At 42.4% G+C, this 27,219-nt stretch overlaps 1 protein-coding gene across 1 annotated transcript in view; it reads right to left on the bottom strand.

Moving 5' to 3' along the window:
• SEMA6D (semaphorin 6D) overlaps positions 1-27,219 on the bottom strand; it is a 549,700-nt gene that overhangs the window by 182,820 nt on the left and 339,661 nt on the right. The window contains exon 3 of the mRNA XM_029574820.1: positions 14,017-14,117. The gene's annotated coding sequence lies outside the window, so the exon portion shown is untranslated. The remainder of the gene's footprint in view (positions 1-14,016; positions 14,118-27,219) is intronic.

Below are 27,219 nucleotides of genomic sequence, written 5' to 3'. Positions count from 1 at the left end.
GAGTTAATAAACATGTGGATAAAAGAGAACCGGTAGATGTAGTATACTTGGATTTTCAGAAGGCGTTTGACAAAGTTCCTCATGAGAGGCTTCCTGGAAAAGTAAAAAGTCATGGGATAGGTGGTGATGTCCTTTCGTGGATTGCAAACTGGCTAAAAGACAGGAAACAGAGAGTAGGATTAAATGGACAATTTTCTCAGTGGAAGGGAGTGGGTAGTGTAGTGCCTCAGGGATCTGTATTGGGACCCTTACTTTTCAATATATTTATAAATGATCTGGAAAGAAATACAACGAGTGAGATAATCAAATTTGCAGATGATACAAAATTGTTCAGAGTAGTTAAATCGCAAGCAGATTGTGATAAATTGCAGGAAGACCTTGTAAGACTGGAAAATTGGGCATCGAAATGGCAGATGAAATTTAATGTGGATAAGTGCAAGGTGATGCATATAGGGAAAAATAACCAATACTATAGTTACACAATGTTAGGTTCCATATTAGGTGCTACAACCCAAGAAAGAGATCTAGGCGTCATAGTGGATAACACATTGAAATAATCGGTTCAGTGTGCTGCGGCAGTCAAAAAAGCAAACAGAATGTTGGGAATTATTAGAAAGGGAATGGTGAATAAAATGGAAAATGTCATAATGCCTCTGTATCGCTCCATGGTGAGACCGCACCTTGAATACTGTGTACAATTCTGGTCGCCGCATCTCAAAAAAGATATAATTGCGATGGAGAAGGTACAGAGAAGGGCTACCAAAATGATAAGGGGAATGGAACAGCTCCCCTATGAGGAAAGACTAAAGAGGTTAGGACTTTTCAGCTTGGAGAAGAGCCGACTGAGGGGGGATATGATAGAGGTGTTTAAAATCATGAGAGGTCTAGAACGGGTAGATGTGAATCGGTTATTTACTCTTTTGGATAGTAGAAAGACTAGGGGGCACTCCATGAAGTTAGCATGTGGCACATTTAAAACTAATCGGAGAAAGTTCTTTTTTACTCAATGCACAATTAAACTCTGGAATTTGTTGCCAGAGGATGTGGTTAGTGCAGATATTATAGCTGTGTTTAAAAAAGGATTGGATAAGTTCTTGGAGGAGAAGTCCATTACCTGATATTAATTAAGTTGACTTAGAAAATAGCCACTGCTATTACTAGCAACGGTAACATGGAATAGTTTTAGTTTTTGGGTACTTGCCAGGTTCTTATGGCCTGGATTGGCCACTGTTGGAAACAGGATGCTGGGCTTGATGGACCCTTGGTCTGACCCAATATGGCATGTTCTTATGTTCTTATGTTCTCACTTGCATGACTTGATTCTGTTCCTTTTTTCACATGGGTAAACGATATGCACGCTGCTACCTGCTTTGAGGGGGGACAATTTTCTAAGGGTCTTGTCACACGGGTAAACACATGCCTTTACCCACATAAAATGTTTTCAACATTGTCCCCATACTAACTCAGTTAATGACTATAGAAAAAGATGATACTATTCCATCCAGTCTGCTCATTTGAATTTCATCCACTTGGGAAGTTGCGCATAAAAAATTCCCATATATAATCCAACCCCAACTCACTCTCCTCCCCCCACTTGTCTTGTCTTTTACTTGGTTTCTCAATCCTTTTCCCATCACTTCCCTCCACATCTGCTCCAAGTGTGCTCAGAATCTGTTATACCACTGGCCTCCACCAGCTCCACTGGAAGGTTACTTCAGGCCCTGTCATCTTCCTTTATGAGTCTTAAAAAACCAGCACTAAATCCAACACTCAGGTCCCCTTCCATGGTTTATTTCCAAGTTTTCTAATAATTCACGCAGCCACCAAGAATAGCAAAGCCATTGTCCAAAACATCTGGTCTCCCCATGCTCATTGATTTTCGGGTTTTAATCATTCAAATTTCTCACATGTTTTCTTGGAAGCCCAATGCAGTCATCCCACTACAGTTAGAGTCATAATCGCCTCTTCATGCAGATTACCCAATGCCTTCCTGAAAGCATTAAATGCTAGGGGCATAATGCCACTCTGTGTAGGCCACAGGGATCACAAATTCCAGTTTGCACTGCTTCTATGGCCTAAATACCACTCAGAAAGTGTCCTAAACAGCGGTTCTCCCTTCTACATGCACCACTTTGTGCTCTTCTCATATGTATTTTGCATGAATCCAGAAGGCCTGCTGCTCAACATATTAGTCTACCAGGATCTCCCAGAATTATTTCTTTCTTCTGATTTGTAATCTATACATCGTGAGCCAGGAGCCAAGAATCACAAATTGCAGTTTGCTAATTACAGCGTATGACCACAAACGCCCAAGCAAATTGTGGATCACTAATCTGAACGTCCATGGATAACATATATTACAATTTTGCAACCTCTGCTCTACAATTTGGGGAGGAAAGGAACTGGTCAGGGTTTCTTGACCAATATCGTAGGGACTTGTACTACGGTTACGTTTTCTGAACAATAAGTTATATTCTCCTCTGTTGAATGTTTGTGAAATTGGAAACTAAAGCAAATTTTACATTTGTTTATACTTATTATAAGGTTTCTAAACAAGCTATGCGACTCTTTTTACTCCGTTCTCTTGATATACTGTATTTTATGCAATAACATGATTTAGGTTGATAAAATACTGCAAATCAATAGTATTTGGTGAATTTTAAAAGCCCTGCACACTCCAAAACCATGAGATATGTGATTATCCTGAGCCGGCCTGCGCTGCATGGATATTAAAAGGCGCCTGAGTACGCGCATATCTCCCAGTATGTGCATAAAACCTTTTTGGGGCAGGGAGCCTGTGAAGGAGAGACACGCTGTGAGCGATCTCAGCATGTTTGGAGTAGCTGCGGCAAGAGAGGACGGAGGAAGGAAGCATACTTCCCCGCCTGATCCATCTTAACCCCGCCCACCTCTGACGACAACTTTGACCGACGGCCCCTATTTAAACCGGGGGGCTGTGGCGCACATGTACACGCGTTCAGCCTATTTTATACCATGTGTGCATATATGTGCATATATTATAAAATGGCTCCATCCTTTTGCACGAACCAGCATACACGCATGCATGTGTCCTTGTGCGCCGTTTTTAAAATTCACCTTTATTTGTCTGATAGCAGAGTAAGACCCAACAGATTAGAATGAGGAGATATTTTTGAATGCTTCTAGAAAATCGTATACAATTAATACAGGCATAGCAATTTTTAGGAAATATTTTTTCATTCTTTCATCCTTATAATTCAGACATGGTACAATATCCTTAATATAAAGGTGTTGATCACAACAATATTTTATCCCTGACCAGACTTAATACATTTTATACCTTTTGTGACTCTTAAAATATGCCACAATTAAAATAGCAAAAGGCTCCATTATTACATGTAATGTGCCAAAAACAGATGTGCCTTGTCTCATGAATTTGTAAATGAGCCTGAATCACAAGTAGGCTTATGGTATGCATATCAACTGCAAGAGAGCACTATGAAATAGAGGGTAATGGAATACAAAATGGTAAATAAAGCCAATTTATGAAATCTTTCATTCTATGAAGTCAAATGAAAAAAACAAACAAACCATGTTAAATTCCATGCTCACCAGGATCGATTCCCAGTTTTAGTGACAATGTATAAAATACTTTGCCTCAGATGTCCTATTCATAGGAAGGGCAATTTTCAAACAGACCGGATTGCGATACATCTGGATGGATATTGTATACCAGAAGATAACTTTCAAACTCATTTGGGTTACCTGATTTGCATGCCTAAGTGGATGCACAGAGATTTATCCCAGGTTGCTGTACAGTTTATAAAATACAGAGAGTAGTTCAGCTCTGAAAGTATGCGCCTATGTTTCAGTAACACATGAATATTTGAAATGGCATACAAGCGCTTACTTTCTCTACAAGAGATGTGCATGCGTTTTTGCCGAATTGGACAATTTCAACGAAACTGTCTAATTCAGCATGGTTCAGAGACTCGAAAAATGATTGGGCTTTTCCCGAAATTTCGTGAAAACTCATTTTTCGGGTTAGTGCGCGCTAACTCCCGTAGCGTGCGCTAACACTAAAATGTTAGCACGCACTAACCCGAAAAATGATTTTTCCTGAAAACAAAAAAGGCCTGAACCGCGGGAAAACAAAATTTCCTGCAGCGGGCGAAAACGAAGGACGATACGAAAATCAAAAACGATTCACATCTCTATTCTCTACCTATTTTGTAAAAATAATGTGTGAAAGAAATATCTTGCATGTCAAACCCCTGATTTATATGTGGCGGCAGGTATTTTTGTAAAATATGCACACATACTTGGCATTGCCAGTGTGCCGATCCCTCCACCAGTTCACCCAGTCCATCTCCACTTCACCCAGACCTCCCACCCAAAATAGCAGACAACAAGCGAGTCCAATTTCACTTGCCCAAATCAATCAGCAGGCATAAAATTGCGCAAATTAGTTGTACAATGGATTCACGTAAATCTCTTATAAAATAGCAATGTCCACGTGCATCTCTTTATCCTGTCCCCAAATGCTCCCTAGGCTGCCCCATTTTCCTGCTTCAACAAATGTGCATGCAAAGCCAAAACATATGACAAATGTGTGCAATTTTGATGCTTACAAAATACCATATAAGCGAATACAGACTCCTTATGTGCACATGTTCTAATTTTCCACATATAATCCCCTTTGAAAATTTACTCAGCAGATCTTACTGAGTATTTTCAAAGTAAATTTATATGCAAAAGTTCATTTGGTAAACACTCGGGTAATTGGCCAAGTATACCCACACATTCCCTCACTTAAAAAAGTCACGCCTATTTGGAGAGCGGAATTTGCACAGGTACACGTCCGCGCTAAGGGGTAGATTTAAAAAGGGTTGCAGGCGGCAAAATCGGGAGATATGCGAGTGACTCGCATGCGCACGGATTTTAAAAGGCCCGCGGTCACACGTGTGACTCCTGGTACACGGACAATAAAGTTTTGGCAAACAGGGCCGGGGAATGGGTTCGCTGGGTCTGCACTATGCAGTCGGTTACACGCACTAGCTCGTGCCGAGATCCCACAACCGCTCTGGGCTGTGTGTAAGCATCTACATTTTTTTTAAAAAAAGGCAGTTAGTGGGGTTTTAAGGGTCAGGGTTAGTAGGGTAAAAGGGAGGCTAGTTAGGTTAGGGGTTTAGGAAGTCCTCTCTTTTTCTGGGGCGAAATGGGAGGGAACTGGTAACCAGGCCCAATGCGTTGCCGCCTCTACTAAAATTCCCCCCACTTAAGCACTAGAAACGGCATTCGCGCGCACTTCGATATAAAATTGTGTGCGCGTGTACACACGGGTAGCCGATTTTATAACATGCGTGCATAAACGCGTGCATGTCATAAAACTGGCTTGTCCATGTGTGCACACTGGCAAATGCACGCACATGTGCGCACGCGTGTTACTGTGAAAGTTACCGCAATATTTTCTAAAATAAAAAAGTATGCATGTAAGTACTGAATCTGCCCCAACTTCAGCCCCTGGCATGCATCTGGCATAAAAGCTATGTGCGCAACCGGGTTACAAGCACTTAGCTCTGGGTTCGAAAATTACCTCCATCATGACTTCTCTAGCTAATTACCCACTGTCTGTTCAACAGGTTGAAAATAGTGCCTTTTCATTCCCATATACTGAGATGCTGCAGCAAACCCAGACTTCAAAATCTGGAAGCTATTTGGCAGGCATTCATGGATGCAGATTTGCAAGTCTTAGGGGCCTGGATGACACAGAAAAGGCCAGAAAAGCCTTTGACAGTCAGGCCCTTATTTTGATTTATCTGCTCCATATTCTGCACATCAGCTGTTCTTTGTTCTGCTTTGAGGTTACCTTGGGGTATGGCACATGTTCACTTTCTTACCCATCTCTTCTTCTTCTCCTTCATTTCGAGTATCTGATTGCTTCTGTAATTTTTATTTCTACTGGATTTTGTATTCACTAATGCCACATTATCACATATTAATAATAATGGTAATAATAGTGATATGTTAATTTCTCATTTCTTTTATTCTCCGTTATGTTAGGTGATTTAGCTTTTTATAAATCTTTTCTTCAGAAACAATGACACAGTTGTGGGATTTCTTGTGACAGATTGGTCAATTTGTGCATAATTTTGCTATGTATGCAGATTATCCTGTAGCAAAATTTCACAAAAAAGTTTCAATGAGTGTAGTTCTCTTTCTTGCAAAAACCGGCCTGCGAAGACACTTTTTGTGCACCAGTTTCCTCAAAATACATAACAAATGAGCTGCTTTGCATGATATGGGATTGCAGCAGCTCATTAATTATGAATTTGAATGCAATTTTGCAAGAAGCAGACTGTGCACTGAATTGCACTACTTGTGAATGTACATTATTTCAAAGCCAGGCTGTGCAGTAGAGATGTGAATCGGAAACGGAATCGGTTCGGATTCCGGTTCCGATTCACATGTGGGGTTTTTTCCATCGGGCCCGATCACGGTTTTGTTTATCGGCTGCGCCCGAGCCGATAAACAAAAAACCCACCCGACCCTTTAAAACTAATCCCTTTGCTTCCCCCACCCTCCTGACCCCCCAAAAAACATTTTACAGGTACCTGGTGGTCCAGTGGGGGTCCCGGGAGCGATCTCCCGCTCTCGGGCCGTCGGCTGCCACTAATAAAAATGGCGCCGATGGCCTTTGCCCTTACCATGTGACAGGGTATCCGTGCCTTTGGCCGGCCCCTGTCACATGAAGGGAGCACTGGATGACCCCCACTGGACCACCAGGTACCTGTAAAATGTTTTTGGGGAGGTCGGGAGGGTGGGGGAAGCAAAGGGATTAGTTTTAAAGGGTCGGGGTGGGTTTAGGAGTTATTTTTGTGTGCCGTTTTTCCCGCCCTCCCCCAAAATGATAAGATAACCCCCACGATCAATATCGTGGGGTCTTCCTATCGTTTCGGGGGAGCCCCCGATTTCTGACGATTTTGAAAATATCGAAGTATATTTTCAATCGTCCGAAGCCCGATTCACATCCCTACTGTGCAGGCTAAAGGACAAAATAGTGTGCGTAATCACAAATTACGGGCACTATTTTGCTTTTGCGTACATGAAGCACCATTTGTGAAATGTGTACTTTTGTACACTGGCTTTCGTTAAACTTATCCTCTAAGGCCTGGATTCATCATTCATGATGAATGCAGCGAAAATGGGGGGCGGGCCTGGGAAAGCCTGCAGCCTTCGCACCACCGCGGTGTCTTCGCTGCCGGCTTTCGCACCGAATAGTGCCACTGTGAAATGTGGTGCTATTTGGTGCGCTACTGCCGACGATAACCTTGGTAATGTTTTCGCCAGCAGTGAAGATACCGCCAACTCCTCCCTCTCCCCGCCCCCTCCCCTCCTCCTAATTAGCATTATATCGCATGCGAAATGTCCCTTTTCGCATGCGATATGGCCCTAACATACGCGATAAAGCTTTAGTGAATGACCCTATAAGTTTGTTATTAAGTATAAAGGAGTTAAAAATACTTTTTCAAGCCCTTCAAGCCCTTCTCCAACTGGAGTGTCACCAACTTAAGTCCACGATGCTTGACATGCAATCGATTATGGGGTTCTAACTGTTATTTTAGCCGTATCTTTGCTCACTTTTTATTTAGTGTGAAGGCTATTAAGGATTAGTGAATTGGATTGCCAAAATTAATGAGCTGCTGCAATGTAATATCATGCAAAGCAGCTCATTAATTATGAATTTAAAAGGTTTGGTAGGCTGGTTGTCACAGAACAAGATGCTTCGAAGTGTAGTTTATCTTTTTTCCAAAACTTTTTGCTGGCAATTTCATGCAAAAGTTTGCTTCAGAACTCATTTGCAAGAAATCCTATGGGTTAGAACATAACCCTCAATGTATTTTATATGTGTATGTTAATGTAAAACAAATTCAGAATGCTCTCCCTATTTGTGAACTGGCTTTGACTGTCATTATGTTTTGCTCTACTTTTCAAGCACAGTAGGGGGTAAGCATTTTTGGGATCCTCCCTTTGCTGGAGGCTTTAGGGGACTCGAACAATCCCCCAGAGCATGTAATTTGGGCCATGGCCTCTCCCCAAGAGGAGTGATCAGTAGGTGGTCTTTGCCATCTCCCAGTGGACTGACCAGGAGGAGAAAGAGTTTCTCTGCTTTGCAGTGGAGTTGACGTAAGGAGTTTTTGAGGATTTAGAGCCCCGCGACTTAGTAAGGGAGTGGGGCACAATGGGGGCGTGGACGGCAAGGGAGGCAATGCTAGGAGAGGGCTCGGGGGGGGGGGGGGGGCAGTGGCTGGTAGAAAAGGGGGAACCAGTTTGGGTGGATCACTTTCTCAGTCGGGTTGCCAGCAGAGACGCTATGGCTTTAACGGCCAGGTGTCAGTGACAGCTCCCTGGCTTATACGGCCAGGGGGTGTGCGCGCGTCTCAGCGGACTTACATGCTTATCACTAGGAAGTGGGGGGTGTTCGCTGGTCACATAAGTTAGTTATTAACTAGTAAAACAGCATAACAACTTATGTTAATGTGATTGCTATGTTATTTATTGCTGGTTATTCATTTTAATGGGCTGTGGCCATTTATTGTCCAACAAATAAATCTGTTATCGGATGGAGTTGTGTGAGTCTGCAATAATTGGGAAGGGTGGGTGGGTGGGGGTTGGACGCAGCCTTTACACTGCCCACATTGTGCTATTTTTGGATTTTGCGTGGAAGCTTTTCCTTACAGAAGGGACTCCCCCTGGCACCTGGCTGGCTTCGATTCTTTAGAGGATGCTGAGATTTTTGGACATCCCAGTTAGATTTTTTTGGATTTATTGGACTTTCAAGGTTAAGTGCTGCATCAAGGGGATTTTCATCTTTCCCCCGAAGTTTGTATGTTGGAATTGCAATGAGGATATCCTGCCTTTCACGGGGAAGGATTTTTTAAATTTTTACATGGAGATTGGTGCAGGGGACAGAAGAACATCAAAGAGGAAAGGTGTGTATAAGGAGACCATGGCTTTTCTTATACTGATTTTCCTCATGTTGTTTTGGATCTTTTCAATTCTTGCCTGGATTTGATTTTTAAACTGCATTTTTGTTGGACACCAGTTTGGGCTTAGAGACTCTTTCTTTCATCGGGATCATAAAACAGTGAGCGGAGAGTGTGCTGGTTTTTTTTTCTTTTCTTTTTCCCTCGTGTCTTTTTTTTCGAGCTCTTCTGAAGAACCCCTTGCACAGCAAGGAAGAAGAGTGGTCAGTGAGTGGCGTGAGGCGCCCATGGACATATCCATGCCAAGGGCCCAGGAAGTTAAGCTTCACCCCTGCCGAATGAACCCCGGCATGGTAACTTCCCGGACGCAGCACACCGCCCAAAGTGATTGGCTTTATTTTATTTTATTTTTTTATCCAGACTTATACTTACTGCTTCCAATCCTTTTTACATCGCATCTGCTCAGCAGTTAATGTTTCCTATTTCACATTGATTGGGCATTTTATGATACTGGTTACATTCTAATTATGCGAGTCCTATGGTGTTTTTCTTTAGCTGATCACTGTATTTATTCTAGCATTGATTACATATCTACTAAGGTATCATTTGAAAAATCAGAAGCGCCATCTTGTACATTCTTAGGGAGTTAAAATGCCTAATGTGAATCCCTTGACTGAAATCATCTCTGAGTATATTGTATCTATTTATGCTTTAAACATTATTTAGAAAAATCTTTGCAGTTATGCTATTGCTTTAAATATTGAAAGTTCTTTGTATGAGAGTCGTTCTGTGACGGGGGAAAATATCCTTCATGAAGAAAGGTCAATTTGTGTCATTATTCTTTTTTAAGCCTGGGAGTTTCCTCCTGCTCCTTTTGGCTTCTAATTCAAGTGGAACTGACTCTACTGGGGCACTGGCATTAAAAGTCTTCATATGCAGCAAGCCAGGTTGTTTACCCATCTCTCCTGTCCTTCTAGCCCAACCATCACAGCAACAGTTCTTGGTTTGGGTTGTAGATTGCAGCTGCATCCAAACATGGTGCATATGAACCTTGAACCTGGCCAGTAGGGGTCACTATGGCATAATGACTGAGACTTCCTCCTCTCCAGGAGTTGTGAACATTGCTTTTGCAGCAGGTACAGCTCTAGTTGTACCAAGAATTATAAGCAAAGTTTGGGAATCCACTCACATCTTTTGCAAGAAGTGCAGAGCACTGCGCCATGAGGCTATCCCCTTCCCTCCATCACTTTAAAGCAGCAGTACCTTCCACTCACTGCAGAACTGAAATTTGCAGTGAGTAGGAGGTTATGAAGAGATGGGAAATGTAAACATTTCAAGAGATCTATTTTTTTTTCTAAAGCAAACCTGTGAATTTAGATGGGAGCTACTGCTAAAGAATTAATTGGCCTCTGAAAATGGAAATTTCCCTTGCTCTCAATTCCTGTTCTAACACCTCCTACAGCAGTAAGAACTTGTAGAGTTACTACTGCTCAGGGAGTGTTGCAACCAGCATGATTTTTTTTTCATACTAGAAGCTGTCATGGGCCACAAGACTCTAGGTCTGCCTTCTTCTCCTCAGCAATCATTTATCTCAGTGTAGTCTGACTGCTTCTCCAGCACTGAAGTACTGTGAGATCACATCTCAACAGAGCAACATTATAGAAACCACATTATATAGACCAACAGGTACCATATAGACTTGTGGCCTTCAGATATATCATTGAAGAGATTGTCCTGTTTTCTGTTGGAATTAAAAGAACAGGAAGCAAGAGTAAAGACAATTCTCAGTTAATTACACTCTCCCATCAGTCAGAACCTATGAGATGTGGCACAGCAGTACTGTAGAAGAAGGAATTTATAGCAGACTGGAGAGCTCTTTTCCCAAATTCTACATCTGCTGATGCACATTTATTTGTAATATTTTGTGAAGGCATGAATGAAGCCCTAATGTGAAGAGCATAAGCTTTCTCTGCAGATGAGGTAGTGGCATGTGCTCTGAGGAAGCACAGAGACAATGGACTTTCTTGTAAGCCTCAGTGAGGAAATAGTTGTTTGGGAGGCTGGTAAAAAAGACCAACAGGAGGAATGCACGATGGCTCCAATCTGCTCAGACATGTTAATTTGTTCTTTTCTCAGCACTTAATGTTTCCTTGCTTTCTTATTCCTTTTTTGAACTTTTATGGCTAACAGGAAAAGGAAGATTCATCTTACCTCAGCTGAGAACTACCAGATGTCCATTCTCCTCTTGGACCTTCACTTCGGATCTGAACCTCAGCTCTGAGCTTCTATTGCCCTCTAAATGGTGATTTTTAAAAATAGTTTATGTGCATAAACCCCAGGTTATGTATGGGAATTGGCTTTAGAAAATTATCTGGGGAGTTGTGTGGAGAAAAGTGCGTTCTTAATGTGATGATGCATGTCCTTTTCCCTGCACTTATGGCAGGCATTCCAGGGGATGGAGTTGGGATGGGGAAAGCATTTTAGCGTATAATGTCAATTGTTAAAGTGTGCACCGGATGTGCTGGAGGTGTTGAGGGCCTCTGTGGGATTGCCAGCAGCTCTAGCTTCTGGGGATGAAACTGCAGAGTGCTGATCTGTCCTTCCAGGCAATGGGTGCGATGTCCCTTCATTTGAACCATCGGTGAGGCCCTTGGGTGTTGCAGATTTGGAATTGTGATTTACCACGAAGGCATTTTGGGATACTTAAGGCTGAATTTACAGGCCAAGATAATTTTGCTCTTACCTTTGTGAGGTTCCAGAGAAGTATAACTAACACTCCAAATTTCATTTCAAGTAAGCAAAAAAATACAAAATAAACTGCAAATGAAATACAAAAATCCCAAAACAAAATGAAAAATAAAATGAAATGAAAAATGTTAATAATTGTGTTATTCAATTTTTTAAATGAAGAGCAACCTGTGCTTAATGTTTTCTTAGAACTAAACAAATGCGTTGAATAACAGATTCACATTACATGGCTTTTACAAATTTTTAGTATTTTATTACTGTTTCAGAAGAGTCAACTTTGCAAAAATGTTAATGGCGCTTTGTAAAAAAACAAAACAAAACAAAAAAACCCCCAGAAAACGGACCGTAAACAGATAAAATGTTTTCACTAGGAAATCGCGAAATGTTCATACTTTTCTTGTTTTATGATAAATTCCATTATAATGATCCAGAGGCTTGCTCCTCTCAAGTTGTTTTTCAAACGTATCTTTTCTCCAGATGTCCTCGTTTTTTTTGAAAGAACAATGTTACCTATTGCTACGCTATAACCATGGCTGTGAGCAGAATGGTTTTGCCCAGTATTGCTGATCTGGTTGCATTTCCTCCAGAGACCTTTGCCCACTGTTGGCGTTCTGTCTTCTGGGCCTACCCCCTGTGAAACCCAGGTCTGATTCAAAGTCTCAAGATAACTGGACTTAGGCCGGGATTTTCTAAAGACGCACAGCTCTATGAATTGCGCGGTGCAGGGGAGTGGGGGGGGGGGGGGACAAAGCGGGGGGCGGGCCTGCGATAGCGGGCAGCGATCGCACCTACGCGGTGCGATCGCTGCCGGCTTTCGTACCCAATAGCGCTATCGTAAAAGGTGGTGCTATTGGGCACGAAATTGGAAGCGAAAAGGCTCCTTACCTTTTCGCCGTCTGCGCTTTCTTTGCGACATCCACCCCAACTCCTCCCCTTCCGGCTACTCCTCCCCGATCTAGCTACCGTGCGCTAGCTTTAGAAAATAACCCCCTTAGTTTGACAACACAGAAATTCACTCTGATTTCTAAAAGTATTCAGTTGCAGGTCCCAGATTTCTGCTTCTGAAGAAATCCGCTTTTGAATATTATTTAAAATAAAAAGTGCACACTTTTCTGATGGCAGTAAGTCCTGTGTGGCGCAGTGGAGACACGAAAAGGTGAATTTTTAAAAGCCCAGTCCACGCACCAGTTAGGGCAGTGCTTCTCAACCCAGTCCTCGGGGCACATCTTGCCAGTCAGGATATCCATAATGAATATGCATGAGATGGATTTGCATACAATGGAAGCAGCGCAGGCAAATCTATCTCATGCAGATTCACTGTGCAGATCCTAAAAACCTGACTGGTTAGGTGTGCCTTGAGGACTGGGTTGAAAAGTACTGAATTAGGGGATGCGTGAAGAAGCTGAGCTTCGCTGTGCCGACCGTATTTTCAAAAAGCACTCAGATACACGCGTAAATGCCACGGTGCGCGCACATCTCCAAAGTTCCCGAGAAGGGGCGTGGCGTGGGCGAGCTCTGGGCAGGGCAAGGGCATTTCGGGGCCTGGCCAAGAGATGTCCGCGTAAATACTCACACGCCCCAGCGCGCGCAGAGGTCCCCTGCCACGTGACGTTACTTCTCCTATAGATGACATGGAAGTTAAAAAAAAATAAAAGGATTGAGCCATTTTGGAGGGGTTTCAAAGGTCTGGGGTAACTGGGGGGAGTGTGGGCCGTCAAACCATGTCGAGGGTTGGAGGATCTATCTGTTAGCTGGGCGAACTGGTGGTCGGACTGGTAAACTGGGAATGGCGCGGGCGCGCACCCCTTTTAAAATCCCCCCATTTACGCGGTAGAAGTGGGAAATGCGCACGTGCTTAAAATCTGGCGCACATGTGCGCAGCCGGGCTGTTTTATAACACGCGTGCGTATACGTGCGCAAGTCACAAAATAGCCGCGTCCCTGGGTGCGGGCCGGTTTGAAAGTTGCCGACCCCGAGAGCAATAAAGCTCGTAAGTTATCTGTAGATTTGCAGCTAAAATCAAAATGAAGCCTCGCCACGTGAATCTAATAAGGAGCAACCTTTTCTCCTATGCATGAGGTATACTGCAAGCACACTGGTTCTCCTGACCTGCTTCCAGATGCTGATGAGGTAATATAAACTAGAGCAAGGAGATCTGCTCAAGCTTGTGAATTCCAATCTCATTTTCCCACTTAATCTCTGCGTGACCTTGGCCAAATCATTTTACCTCCCTGCCCTTCAGTTAACCTAAATGCAATTGGGTGTAGTTAAACAAATTGTGTTACAGAACTTTCTAGAGTACCTTTAATAATTATTGTTCCACTTCCCTTTGGATTCGGTCATTAATTCTTGCACCCTCAATCAGTAGCAAGATCTTCCAGCCTTGTGACGACTTGTTTGTGTCTGAAATAAAAAAAAAACAAAAAACAAAATTGTGAAGAATGTTGGAATCTTACATGCATGAAAGGCACCGTATGAACGGAAATGATAATGAATCCTTTTTCCGTGACAAAGGGCCTCACAAGTACCTGATAACCATTAGGCAACTCTCCACATAATGCAGACATTTTAGCTGAGGTTTTCCATCAGTAGTTAGTGTGGGTGTACCAGCACTATGAGACTTCACACTCCCTCTAAATTTATCCAAAAATGAGCACATTTTGCAGTATTATTGGAGCTAAAATAGTGCCTTTAATAAGAACATAGCAAATAATGACCTTTTTTTTTTTTTAAACCACAGATTAAAATCCTTGCAGGCCTTTAGATTATTTTGAATTGTTCTTTTATTCCAAGGCTGTGTATACTATAAGGAACATACAGCAAAACAGAAAGCTAGTACTGTTAAAATTAGCAATCCCATTCTTATAGAAAGTGGGATATAAAACTGTTCTCACTGGGAAATGAACCCGTGACCCTTTCAATGAAAGTAAGACTAAATTTATGAGACTTGGTAAGTCTAATGTATGGAACATAATGCAGGCTAACGTCTTTTGAAGGCGGCAAAGTCGTTGCCAGACCTAGAGTTGCAAGCTCACAAAAAAAAACAAACCAGACCATTCCTAGTAAAATATATTAATCTTGGGCTAGACAGTTACAGTATCCAGACTTTCCTGTCATTTTCCATAGCAGCCACTAAAAAAAAAGGATGACATGTTCATTCATTTAGTCTGTTGAGTTTCCCCAATATCATCATTAGCTCCCTTTTGAAAATACTCATCTGCACTTATGTTAATCGGAGTTCGAGAAAGTAAGTGGATCAGTTAAGCATAGCAGTGAGTCATCTCTCATAGCCACCTCAGCTATTCCCTTTATAAAAATGCTAATAGCACGTGTTGCATTAATAGGCAGTAGATATGAAAGTGAACTTGAAACCCTGCACTGATTTCCCAAACAACAACAAGAAAAAAAAGGGCAGCTTAGAATCAAATATTTGAAGTGGGGAGTACGTAAGCTCTAATGACAATATCAGCATTGCTTGATGAGGGCAGCACACAGTCACTGGTTCATCTATTCTAAAAATTGGAATCCAGTCTGATTAGAGCACATTTGGCATTCTGCCTTGGATTAGCCCGTTAATGCTGTGCTTATTCTAGCTGTGCTTAATGAATGCAGCACGCGTGCCTCGAGTTTTAAGCACAAGCTTAGCAACCCGCTTATCCTTGATTTTGTAAGCCAGACACTAACTCATAAAACTTATGGTTTCTTCAGCTTCTCATTTCTAGAAATACAATGGTATGCTAGCAGCGCCTGCCTCAAAAAAAAAAAAAATCAGTTTATGGATGCACATGCAAAAGTAATAGACTTCTTAAAACAATGGAGATTTGTTCACCCAAGTGCTGGACAACAAACAAGGCGTAATATCTCGTCTCGAAGTTTAAAAGAAACAAAACTCTATGACTCTGACACATATACAGGTCGATACTGTAAGACCGCGGGAGAGCGGACGAACGCCCGCTCTCCCAGCGCGCGCACCAGCCCTTCGCCGGTGCGGGCGATTCAGTATTTAAATGAGGTGATGCAGGAAAAACGGGGAAAAGGAGGCGCTAGGGACACTAGTGCGTCCCTAGCGCCTCCTTTTTGTCAGGAGCGGCGGCTGTCAGCGGGTTTGACAGCCGACGCTCAATTTTGCCGGCGTCGGTTCTCGAGCCCGCTGACAGCCACGGGCTCGGAAACTGGACGCCGGCAAAATTGAGCATCCGGTTTTCGGCCCGACAGCCGCGGGCCAAATTCAAATTTTTTTTTTTACTTTTTGGGACCTCCGACTTAATATCGCCATGATATTAAGTCGGAGGGTGCACAGAAAAGCAGTTTACTTTTTACTGCTTTTCTGTGCACTTTCCTGGTGCCGGAAGAAATTAGCGCCGACCTTTGGGTCGGCGCTAATTTCTTAGAGTAAAAAGTGCGGCTTGGCTGCACATTTTACTTACTGGATCCCGCGCGCATACCTAATAGGGCCATCAACATGCACTTGCATGTTGAGGGCGCTATTAGGTGCCGCGGGTGGGCCGCGTGTTTTCCTCCCCTTACTGAATAAGGGGTAAGGGAAAACACGCGTCCAGAGCAGGCTGACAGTGCGCTCCGACGGAGCACACTTTACTGTATCGACCTGATACTGTGTCTAGATGCTGATGATTTCTGAGTACTATATTCACTGACATGCCTTTACCATGTGCAGTGCTGAGTGGGAGCAAGCCAATTAACCCTTTCAACACTTAGGGACCCATCTCCCATCGACTGCTTTCAGGAAAATCTTTAGTGAGTAGGGTTCTTGTTGATATTTACTTTCTCTGAGAAAAAAGACGTGTGTTTAAAACAGTTTGTTCTTAGAAGCAGAGTAGTTTATTTACAACATAAAACAAATATTTGAGTAGCCAGCTGTTGAGAATAAACCATCAGATTGTATAGAAGGAAGGAGAGAAATAGGACATAGGACTATTACTTCCTGTGTTTAGGAAAGATGTAGCAAAATTAGCTGTTTAAATGCACAGCTTTCACCCTAAGTATGGAATAGTATTATAGAGGGGCAACAAGGGCAGGGGAGAAGAAGCAAGAATGTGACAAGAAAGAGTGAGGAAAATCCTAGTGGATGGTCAAACAAAAATAATTCGAAGAGCGTTTACATTTTTTTTTTTTAAATACAAGAGATACAGAACAGGAAGAGCATACCACAGTACAGTGTAAAAGTACAAATTAAAACTCTCTTCATTCTGCCGCCATTAGGTTAATGCAATCTTGATTAGCAGTCTGGAAAGGTCTGAACCCCAGTGTAATATATAGTAATTTTGATTTATTCATACCTTTCTGCAGGCAAAGCCCACACCCAATGCATTTTACAGCTGACTAAATCTAAGGGGAACGTGTGAACGTAATGTAACAGCTGTTCAATGTCTCACATCACACCGGTATAAGTTGAAAAGCAAATTATTCAAAGCTTCATAAAGGCTAACAGTTCATCAAGAGCACAACCCCACGACACGGGCCGTGTTTCGCCGGAGGGCTGTGTTGGGAGGGACATAGAGGTATCAACAGTGAGGCAATATTCAGTAGGCCATTTAGTGGACAAGTTGCCTGACTAAAGTTAGCTAGATAACTTGTCCCATATATTCAGCGGGATAAACGTCCCACTGAATATTCCGGCCTAGAGATATACGGCTACATATAGCTGGATAGCAAAAAAACCTAACCGGGTATGTTTGAATATGGCTGGGTACGTTTTTAGTGATTCGTCCTTGTGTGGCTGGATAATGTGCTACTTAACAGGATATCTGTAAAAGATATCCGGCTAAGAGGTGCGCCATTAAAGAATAAAAAGGCAAAGAAATGGGCCAGGGGGCAAACTCCTCCCTCTTCCCCCCCCCCCCCCAATAAAATATCTTATAAAGGCCCTTTGAGGCCATGCTCTCTTTTCAAACCTTTTAAATGGTTCCGCGACCTCTGTCCCGGCGTTTTATTAAATCTAATATCAGCCAGGCCCCTCTTCCCGCCCACAAGGATTTTTAATAAAATCTGCCTTCAGTGGTGCTGCTCCTGCCTCTAAGCTTTACAAGATGATTGGGTGATGAGTAAGCAAGGCTGGTTTATTTTACATTGCACATGCTACATGGATGTACTGCTGATCCTACACAGTATGTATTCTTTGTATGTGCTCTTTTCAGACATGTTGTACGTTTTTGGATGCAATGATAAGTGTAGTCGCCTTCCTTGCACTTCCTGCTTCAGATTTCTTCTTTTTCATAGATTTAAGATTGGTACCTCTTTGTCCCCTCCTGACGCAGCCCTCTGTGGACAGCCCTCCGTGTCGTGGGACTGTACTGCTGATGAACTGTTAGTCTCTACGAATAAATCACTTTTGAAACTTATACAGGTGTTACATTACGTTCACAGATCCCTCCTTAGGTGAACCTTTTTTGTATGTGTCACCCTTTTACTCCACATTTTATCTGCTACAATTAACCAAATAACATAACGTGCATGGCGTCAGTATATTAGCATAACATAATAAAATATAAATACAGCATCACAAATTATAAAATAACAAAATAAAATGCACATTTTGCTACAATGTTCTCATTATGTTGTCCTATTTAACTTTTTGAATACTCAAAAAATAATTTTTAAACAATTTTAAATAGTAAATATTTGGCAAAAAATCCCAACCTTGATGGATCTGTGGAAAAAAATTGCAACTGCCTACTGACATCACTTCCACATTTGTATGTCCTTCAAACAGTAGATTCAGAACAAGTTAAGTAGGTTTGAATAGGTAAGGTGCAGGTGACTGGGCTGCATGGTACTAGGAGCTGTACGTAGCAGAGAATTGGGGAAGAAAAGGGAGGCCTGGACAGAAGACATCAAGATTAGGAATCACATGGCAAATATAGTCTATATGGGGGACAATATTCAAAAGCCATTTAGATGGATAACTTCAAGTTATCCATCTAGATGGCAAGTTTTAGGATATTAAGCCAGATAAAAAAAGTGGCATTCCAGGGCATGACAAGGTTATACGGTTAACTTAGCCAATCTTCAACTATAACCAGCTAACCTATAGATCAGTGGTTCTCAACCCTGTCCTGGGGACCCCCCCAGCCAGTCGGGTTTTCAGGATATCCACAATGAATATGCATGAGAGAAAATTTGCATGTTATGGAGGCAGTGTATGCAAATTTTATCTCATGCATATTCATTGTGGATATCCTGAAAACCCGACTGGCTGGGGGGGTCCCCAGGACAGGGTTGAGAACCACTGCTATAGATGCATCAAGCCATGATGTTTTATTGCAGTAGGGGGCCCACTATTGTGGGGGGTGTCACCGCGATAATGGGCTCCACTCCCGAAAAAGCATTATGGCTGTATGATGTGGCCAAACCCCATGGGACAAAAGAATGTGGTGAGCGGCCCTTTAATGCAATGGCCGCCTCAACCTTACGGGACCGCCATCGCCTTACAGTGCCGTTGGCCCAAAAAAAAAACGTCACGTGCAAATGGGGAGGTTGAGCAGGGTTAGTGCTGACTCTCGTTTCAACCCAGGGCCGCCAGTCGAGGCATCCCCGATTTCCCCAAAATGTAAAAAAAAAAAAAAACCCAACCCAAAAAATGTCCCCTTCCTCCTTCCCTAAAGCACAAAAGTAAAATGCAGCTCCATCCTTTGATCCCGATTCTCCACCCCCAAGTGACATTGATGGCTCCTGTCCATTCCCCCAACCACCCAAGTGACAGTGTCAGCCCCGACAGTCCATAGCCCCCATCCTTCAAGTGACAGTGATTGCCCCTCCCCCTCCCCCACCCAAGTGATAGTGATGGCCCCGACAGTCCATACTCCTCCACCCCCCAAGTGACACTAAATGCCCACCTGATTAAAAAAAAAAAAAGGTCTCGGGTCCCACCCCACATCCTGGAAGGAAAAAAAAAGTAGTATCCTGGCCCCTACCCTGACACCACTCCAGCACCCCCGTACTTAAGAACTGATCCCGCATTGGGGCCAGGTGTACCCTTGCATCTGGCCTGATTGGCACCATTTTCCAAAATGGTGCCTTGGCCTTGCCCCAGCTATGTGACTGGGTTCGGACCTTGGCCATTTGGGGGGTGTGGGAAGGGTGGGAAGGGAATGGGGTCAGGACTACTTTTTTTTTTCTTTCTGGGGGAGGGTGGGAAGGGGGAGTAGGGTGGGGTAGGGCCCAGGAGGCCATCACTTCATATCTAATGCATTTCAAAAGATGCTATTTCATCATGGCTGACCACCTTCTCAGTTGGCCACGATAAAACATTTACGTCAAATTGACTAGTAATGACCCTCTTTGCATATGATTGGCATTATTCATGCATACAAATTGCATGCAAAGAAGATCATTGTAATAGGGGAGGGTATCTGGAGGGGAGATGCAAAATATCAAGTATATCGCGTGATGGAGCACTAACAAGACTTGATGCAGCACCCCTTAAGTTAGTTGGATAACTTTAGACCTGCTTCAGAGCTGGGCTATAGGTCTGAAACCAGTTGCCTACCTCCTTCCTCTCTCTTCCCACCTGACCTCCAAAGCTCTGAACCTGCCACCCCCTCCCCAAAGCGCCCCATCTCAATGTTAAAAAAATATTAGGACCGGTTGGTCTCTTTCCTTTTCACACTGCCCATTCCCAGTTCCTATTTATTTTAGGATATAATGTTCTGTCCAGGGCCCCCGCTCCTACCATCCAACCCGCTCCTTTCACTTCCAACCCCTCCCCTCCATTCCTTAAACTGGCACTTTCCTTAAGCCCGGATCGCGGTAATATCCTACCACGATATGGGCCCAGCACTTCTTGGGGGGTGGGGAGTTGAGGAAGAAGAATTGGATTCAGATGACAACCAACATAGGCCCTGACGTTTACGATCTGGGGTACTAATACTGATCCAAAGACATAAGGGAAAAAGCACAGGACTGCTTCTACGACCAAGTCCATAAGCATAGCACATCAAGCAGCACTCTCTGAATTTTATAAAAGGCTCATTAACCAGTAAAAATTTTATAAAAGGCTCATCAACCAGTAAAAATATTGCAAGCAGTGAATTTTTTATGGGTTATCATAAGGCTTGGGGATTACTGCATGGAGTGGCAGATGCTGCCCTTAAGAGAAACATGAGGGTAACCTGAAAGGCGCGGCACATACTACCATAAGAAGCTTGCTGGGCAGACTGGATGGATCCTTTGGTTCTGTTGTGCTGTCATTACTGTTACTATGTTAGGCTACTATAGTGGAAGGTATATTGTGAGACATGGTGTCCAGCACAAATATATGACAAGTTAGCACTAATCCCTGACTCAAGCGACATCTGCCACAACATTGCCATGTCTGATTCTCTCCAGTTGTGTTGATTGGAGTTTTCCATCTTGGCCTTATTCTTTTATAAGTATTTTTCCAGAATAATTTTTCAAAATATTTGTTGTATTTTTGAGAGTTTTGATAGCTTGGTGCAGTTCGCTAGTTTCTTAGGCAAAAGACTGGAGATTGGTTCATTACATCTTTATATCTGACACCACTTGAGTTTAACTTGAGATGAACCTGAGTTGAAGTCAATTTTATATAGTTTAATTATGCTAGTGGCTTTACCTTTTTCTTTGTTGTGATACATTTTTGGTATTGGCTTTGGGGTGCTTGTTTTTTGTTCATAGTTATTCTGGTAGAACCCCCCAGACCCAGCCTCTACTGGTTAGTATGGATGTAATCTCTTTGAATTCCCTGGTGTAAGCTTTCCAGGTTGCCAAAGCAATAGATCCTCACAGCAGTTCCATGCATCATCATTCCAAAGGGCAAAAGTATTTTGGTACTGGCTATCCCAGTCTGTGTAGCACCCAGTCAGAGGGTGATGCACTGGCACACCATGATCTTTGGAAGTAAACGCTGAACTCAGTAGTCCCTGCAGCATCAGAGAAAAGTTTCAAATCAGTGCTGGAAATAGGATAGGGGTCCAAACTGCCACCCCATAAAAGTCCTCCAAGAAATGAGACCTCAAGGTCAGAGTCCTCACTATTAGCCCTGGTGACATTGTTACAGTGTGGTTCCTTTTGTTGAGAGAATGAGTCACCAAAGGAACACTTGACCCATAGGTCAAACTACCAGTGGTAATAGTAATGGCAATTTATTTTTTGTTATACTTATTTTCAACAAGTCAATAAACCAGTTTACAATAAAAGCTTAAAATCATACAATATACACAATAAACATCATAAAACATCATATCGTACACATCATAACCATCATTAAATAAAATAATTCAAATTGAAAAAATATTCAGTTAAAAAGTTTTAAAAACCAACAAGTGATCAAACCTGACAAGAACCTAAGCAGCAATTAGTCAAAAACCTAACTAAACAACTATGATTTAATAAGTTTTCTAAACTTTAAATAATTTGTTTTGCAATTGAAATCTAGAAACAGAGAATTCCAGAGCATAGAAGCCTGAAACTGGAAAATTGTAAAGCTATTCTCTTCTAGTAAAATCTCACAAGGTGAAGATACCCTTAACAACACCTTTTATGATGATCTCAATAATCTTGCTGGTTTATAAGTAAACAGTAGGTTAGTCAGATAATCTGGTTTAGCATATGTAAGAGCTTTGTGACCTGGTGTTTAGGGGATCTGACCTGGTGATAGGTTCACTGTAATGGATTCTGAAACTGTCCCAAAAACCAATCTGCATGTCGTGGCTGCCTGTTTGTATGGGTAATACAGGAGCCATGTTTCCATTGCCTCCTAACACACCTGGGTGGGGCTCTAAATACCGGCAGATTTCTATTTCCCTAGGGTGGCTCCAGTTTTTTGCAACATTTAATAAAGGGGTTTACTTAAAGGTGAACTTAAATCCTTAATAAAGGGGTTTACTTAAAGGTGAATTTTAAAAGCCCAGTGTGTGCCAAAATTGGAAGATGTGCAGGCATGTAGGGCTTACATGCGCCCGCCATATTTTAAAAGCTACCTACATATGTGCGATTCTCTCGAAGTACGCACATCTCACTCAGAATCAAAACGAGGCATGGTATGGGCAGGGCGTGAGTGTCCTGAGGTGGGTAAAAGATGTGCTTGTAAATACTGACGTGCCTGTGCGCACGCCCAGGTCCAGTACTGCATAAGTTTACTTCTGCTATGGAGGAGGTGTAACTTAAAAAACAAAATAAAACAGTCATTTCTGATGTGTTTAAAGGGTTTGGGGTAACTGGGGCGAGCGCAGCTATTAAACCAGGTGGGGTTTGGGGACCTAACTCTCGACTGGATGACTTGGTGGAGGAACAGGTGAAACTGACAATGGTGTGGATGCATGCCGGTTATAAAATACCCCGACTTACGTGGTAGGAACACCATGTATGAGGCTAGGTGCGAGGACACCTAAAATTCTTCCCTTTCTGCTCCTTTCTACTCATTCTTTCAGATCTCTGGCCCTTCTCCCCCCTATTCATTCTCCCAGGGCTGACATGAGGCCTATTTGCCATCCTCAATCCTTTATGCCTTTTTACTCCTGCACCCATTCCTTTTGCCCACCAGCCCATTCTACATCTTAACCTTTCTCACCCCAATTGCACTCCTTGCACATCCACTAGCCCCCAGCCGCTCACACACTGCACTCCTGCCGCACTTACAATTGCTGTTTCCTGCCATTCAAATTCTAGAATTATTAGTGCCTAGATGGGTATAAACAGAGTCTCACACCTCACACATGCACACACTCAAAAGGTGCAATAGAAGGTACCAGAAAGGGTACTACAAATGTCACAAGGCTCCGAGAAGATCCCCATACTCCAACAAGCCTGATGACACCAAACAACTACCTGCCCTTTCCATAAACATTTTAAGCAAACCCTTCACTTCCTAGAGCAGCTAACTCAGTGGTATTTTTCTTAATAAAAATGTTAATCCTGTCAGGTCCAGTGGCAGGCTCTATCTTCCACGCTTTCCCAATGAGGAAAAGAAAGCAAGTTAAAAAGAAATGTTACAGATTGGTGACCTGGCAGAAAATCACCATTGCAGCCACTGTCTTCCTACTCCCTTCTCTCAGCGCTGACCCTGAGAGCACATGTAAAGTAGTCTTTTATCTGTTCCTGCCAATGGTGGAGGCCAAGACGCAGACCTTTGTTTGTGTGCATGTGTGCAAAGCAGTGTATGCAGGTCAGGCTTTACCACATCAATGGGGCTCTGCAAGGGACTGAACCCTGCCAAGTAGCTTTTTCTCTACACTTGCACTGTAGAGCAGAGTTTTAGAAAATCACACGTATATGCACATTTACACACCCACGCAAGGTTCCCATATAAAAAAAGAGTTATGTGAGTACTTGCGTGAATTTAGTGACTCAGCCCCTTGGTGTCTGGTTTTTGTTATTGTGTTCTGTGCTCCTAAAGTAACATTGAAAATAGCAGGATCTCATTCAATGAACAAGAGAATTCTCCAGTGTGTCTGTGCTTCTTTCCATAAATGCTCCCCCAGAACATCCAATATCAACCCATGGGCAAGGGAAGGCAGAATGGTTTTATGGTGGCTGTGGAAGTTATGGCTCGTGGAAAAAGTAGAAGAGGTGCAGGTTTTCTGCAGTTTAGCAGAACAGTTTTTATTGCTTTTTGTAGATTACTACTAAAATAATTTCTCTTCCCTCCCAAGATCCCTTTAAAAAAAAACCAAAAAAAAAACCCAACAAGATGGAAAGGTTCAAACACCAGTCTGTTTCCTTAACAAACTTATTTTAGTTTTGTTGCTCTGTTGGTGCTTCACAGCTCTCCCTGTGGCAGGCTTATTTACAATCTGGTGTAAGCACTGAGAAAGCACCTGTCCTAAAGAAAAGAAACTTTTTTAGAGAAGAGAAACAATGGCAGGTGCTCCCCAGAACTCCCTTCCTCCTTATTTGGTAAAGTGGGTGGGGGCTCTGGTCTCATAGACACATACTTTAATAAAGCAATCCTTCCACTTTTAATAGCTTAGAAGGGCAATAGGTTAAAAGAAATGTCTTGCAGCACATCTAGAACTGGAAAGTTCTAGAGGTTTCACTAAACCATCTCCGAGTTTCCCCCTCCCTAACTTTATGCTGCCCACCCCGAGCAGTTTCTCTGCGACTCAGTAAGGGGCCAGACAGAGACCCAATTAAATCTTGAGAACAGCTGTGAGAGGAAAAGTTAGACTCAGTGCACAAGAGGTTTTCTTTTCACCACTTGTGCCTAGAAGTATCATAGAGGCCCTGTGGTTCACTTCTCCACGGGAAAAAAATGGTTCAGAGGAACTGCTGCTTTAAATCCTCTTTCTTTCACTGTGGGTTGCGATCCTACTAGTAAATGCCTAACACCCAGAATGGAAATGTAAATCTTTAATTATGGGTATCTCTTCAATGGTAGAGCTCACTAAATCCCATTTAGCCATCTTAACATGTACTTAACAGCATAGTGCAGACTGCATTTGATAAACAGTAAACCACAAGTAAACCTAAATGAAAACCACTGAACTACTATTGGAAGGAAGATAAACATTCTTGCTCTTACACAACACTGTTTGAATGAGAAGATCAAGACTTTATGACATTTGTTTTGAGCCTTCATTGGTATCTCTCCATCTCTACTCTTTACAAGTCATGTCATATATTACGCATGTTCTGAGATCATGCGGCATCGTTATTAGCCTTTCCTGACAATCATAGTTTCTTTGTTTCTGAAACCAGTTGACATCACATCAACACATTCTTCATGGCCTCTTCCAAAGCATTTTCCAGAAGTAAGGTGCACATGAAGAGATAGCATTTGTCATTTAACCACTTCCTAATCACCTCCTTGTGCTTTAGCATTAAAATCTCAATGGTAGTTCAAAGGTTCTCACTATTTTCATTTCAGATGTAATAATACAAGCACATAGTAGTTGATGACAGAGAAGCACCAGTATGTTTATGGGAGTCATACTCCATCAGTTCAAAATAAGCTAGCAGGTAAAAGTAGGGAATGATGTTTGAATATACAAGTGACTCACAGACACATTACTGTGGTGGTGTGAACAGAGAAGCGAGAAGGAGGGCAGATGGTGTCATGTGCTAGCAGAGTGATAAGGAGGTGACAGAGAGACAGCCGGATTAGGTTAGGTTTATTCTTGTCTTTTTCTGGTGAAACAGGCCAGATGTTAAAGATAAGAATAAACCCAAACAGAGCCAAAATAGCACATCACAAAGAAGAGTAAGGCCACGTCTCCATGGGGCAACATTTTTGAGGACCAGACAACTGCATCAATGACCTTATGTCTTGGGATACTAGAAGGGAAATTTGGAACTATTCAAGGATGTAAGACATGAAAATGACCAGACCCTTCATAACAAATAAAATGTGGATTATTGTTGAAGGGACTTCTGTGGGAAAATATTGCTTTACCCGTAGAACCGGCTCTTTAGAAAATCGCATGACAGATACACGCGTTGAATTAGGCGCATACATTTTGTATGGAAGTGCTTTTATGCACATAGGGGAATGGGTGTTCCAGGGAGTGGAGTCTGAGAGGGGTTGGGATTTATGCATTTACTTTTAATTTTAAAATGTATGCATGTGAATTCTTCAGGCAAAACTGGCTGCACCAAATAGCAGATGCAATTGTGTGCCCACTGTATTTCCAAAATAGTTTTCAAAGTGAATGTATATGTGAAATTTGGGCACAAAATTATAAAATTCCCCCTTAAGTAAACAGAGACATGGGTTCTCTAGCTCGCTAGCAGATTAATTTGGTTACATCTGTGTCACCTCTTATCGCTCTGCTAACATATCACCCCCTTTTCTCTCTTCCTCTTACCACCGTTGTAATGTAATCTGTGATTCTCTTGTATATTCAGACTTCATCTTTTACCTCTATCTGCTCATTTCGTTTAAACTTGTTGAAAGGAGTGTAGTTTCCAAAAGTTAGTCAAGAATTGTATTGTTAGTTCAATAAAAAGGTATCAGCTTATTGATATTTTTTTGTTTGTTGACCTTTATATCTGCATACTGAGAAGTAAAATTGCATGCATCTATTTCCTTGCTTCAACAAGCACCGCAGGCATGAGCAGACCTGAAAGCATCTGAACTTGTTTCTAACAAGCCTGTTTCTGGCACCCGTTCATACTTTTTGATCACAAAAGGATGCATGAGCCAGTAACCCCAGCTGGCTCTGAATGCCCTTTATTAGATACTGTTTTGAAATAATCTAATTTTCAATGACTAAAATCAACAGTCTACAAAGCAGTTTACTAGAGAACTGAACTTTGCACCAGTTGCAAAATCCCTACCATAGTTGGCCTTCAATTGCATCCCAATTTAAGTTTCGGCTTGGTTGAAATTTGGCTTAGGATTGTTGTCTAGATTTCCAAGTTTCATTCCATTCAGTTACAAACAGGAATAATTTAACTTTTTGGCACAATGCCTCAAGATTGTCTTTGTTTACGTTCTCACCTCGGGTACCCAGATGTCATTAACTACTGGAGAAAATCTTAAAATCAACTGTAGAATGCTCAGTATGGTTAGTTGCAAGGCTTAATTTGTGGG

This window comes from Rhinatrema bivittatum, chromosome 13, assembly GCF_901001135.1.
Source record: "Rhinatrema bivittatum chromosome 13, aRhiBiv1.1, whole genome shotgun sequence".
NCBI lineage: Eukaryota > Metazoa > Chordata > Amphibia > Gymnophiona > Rhinatrematidae > Rhinatrema > Rhinatrema bivittatum.
Note: the sequence above shows the minus strand (reverse complement) of the source record. Positions and strands in the feature narration are given on the sequence as shown.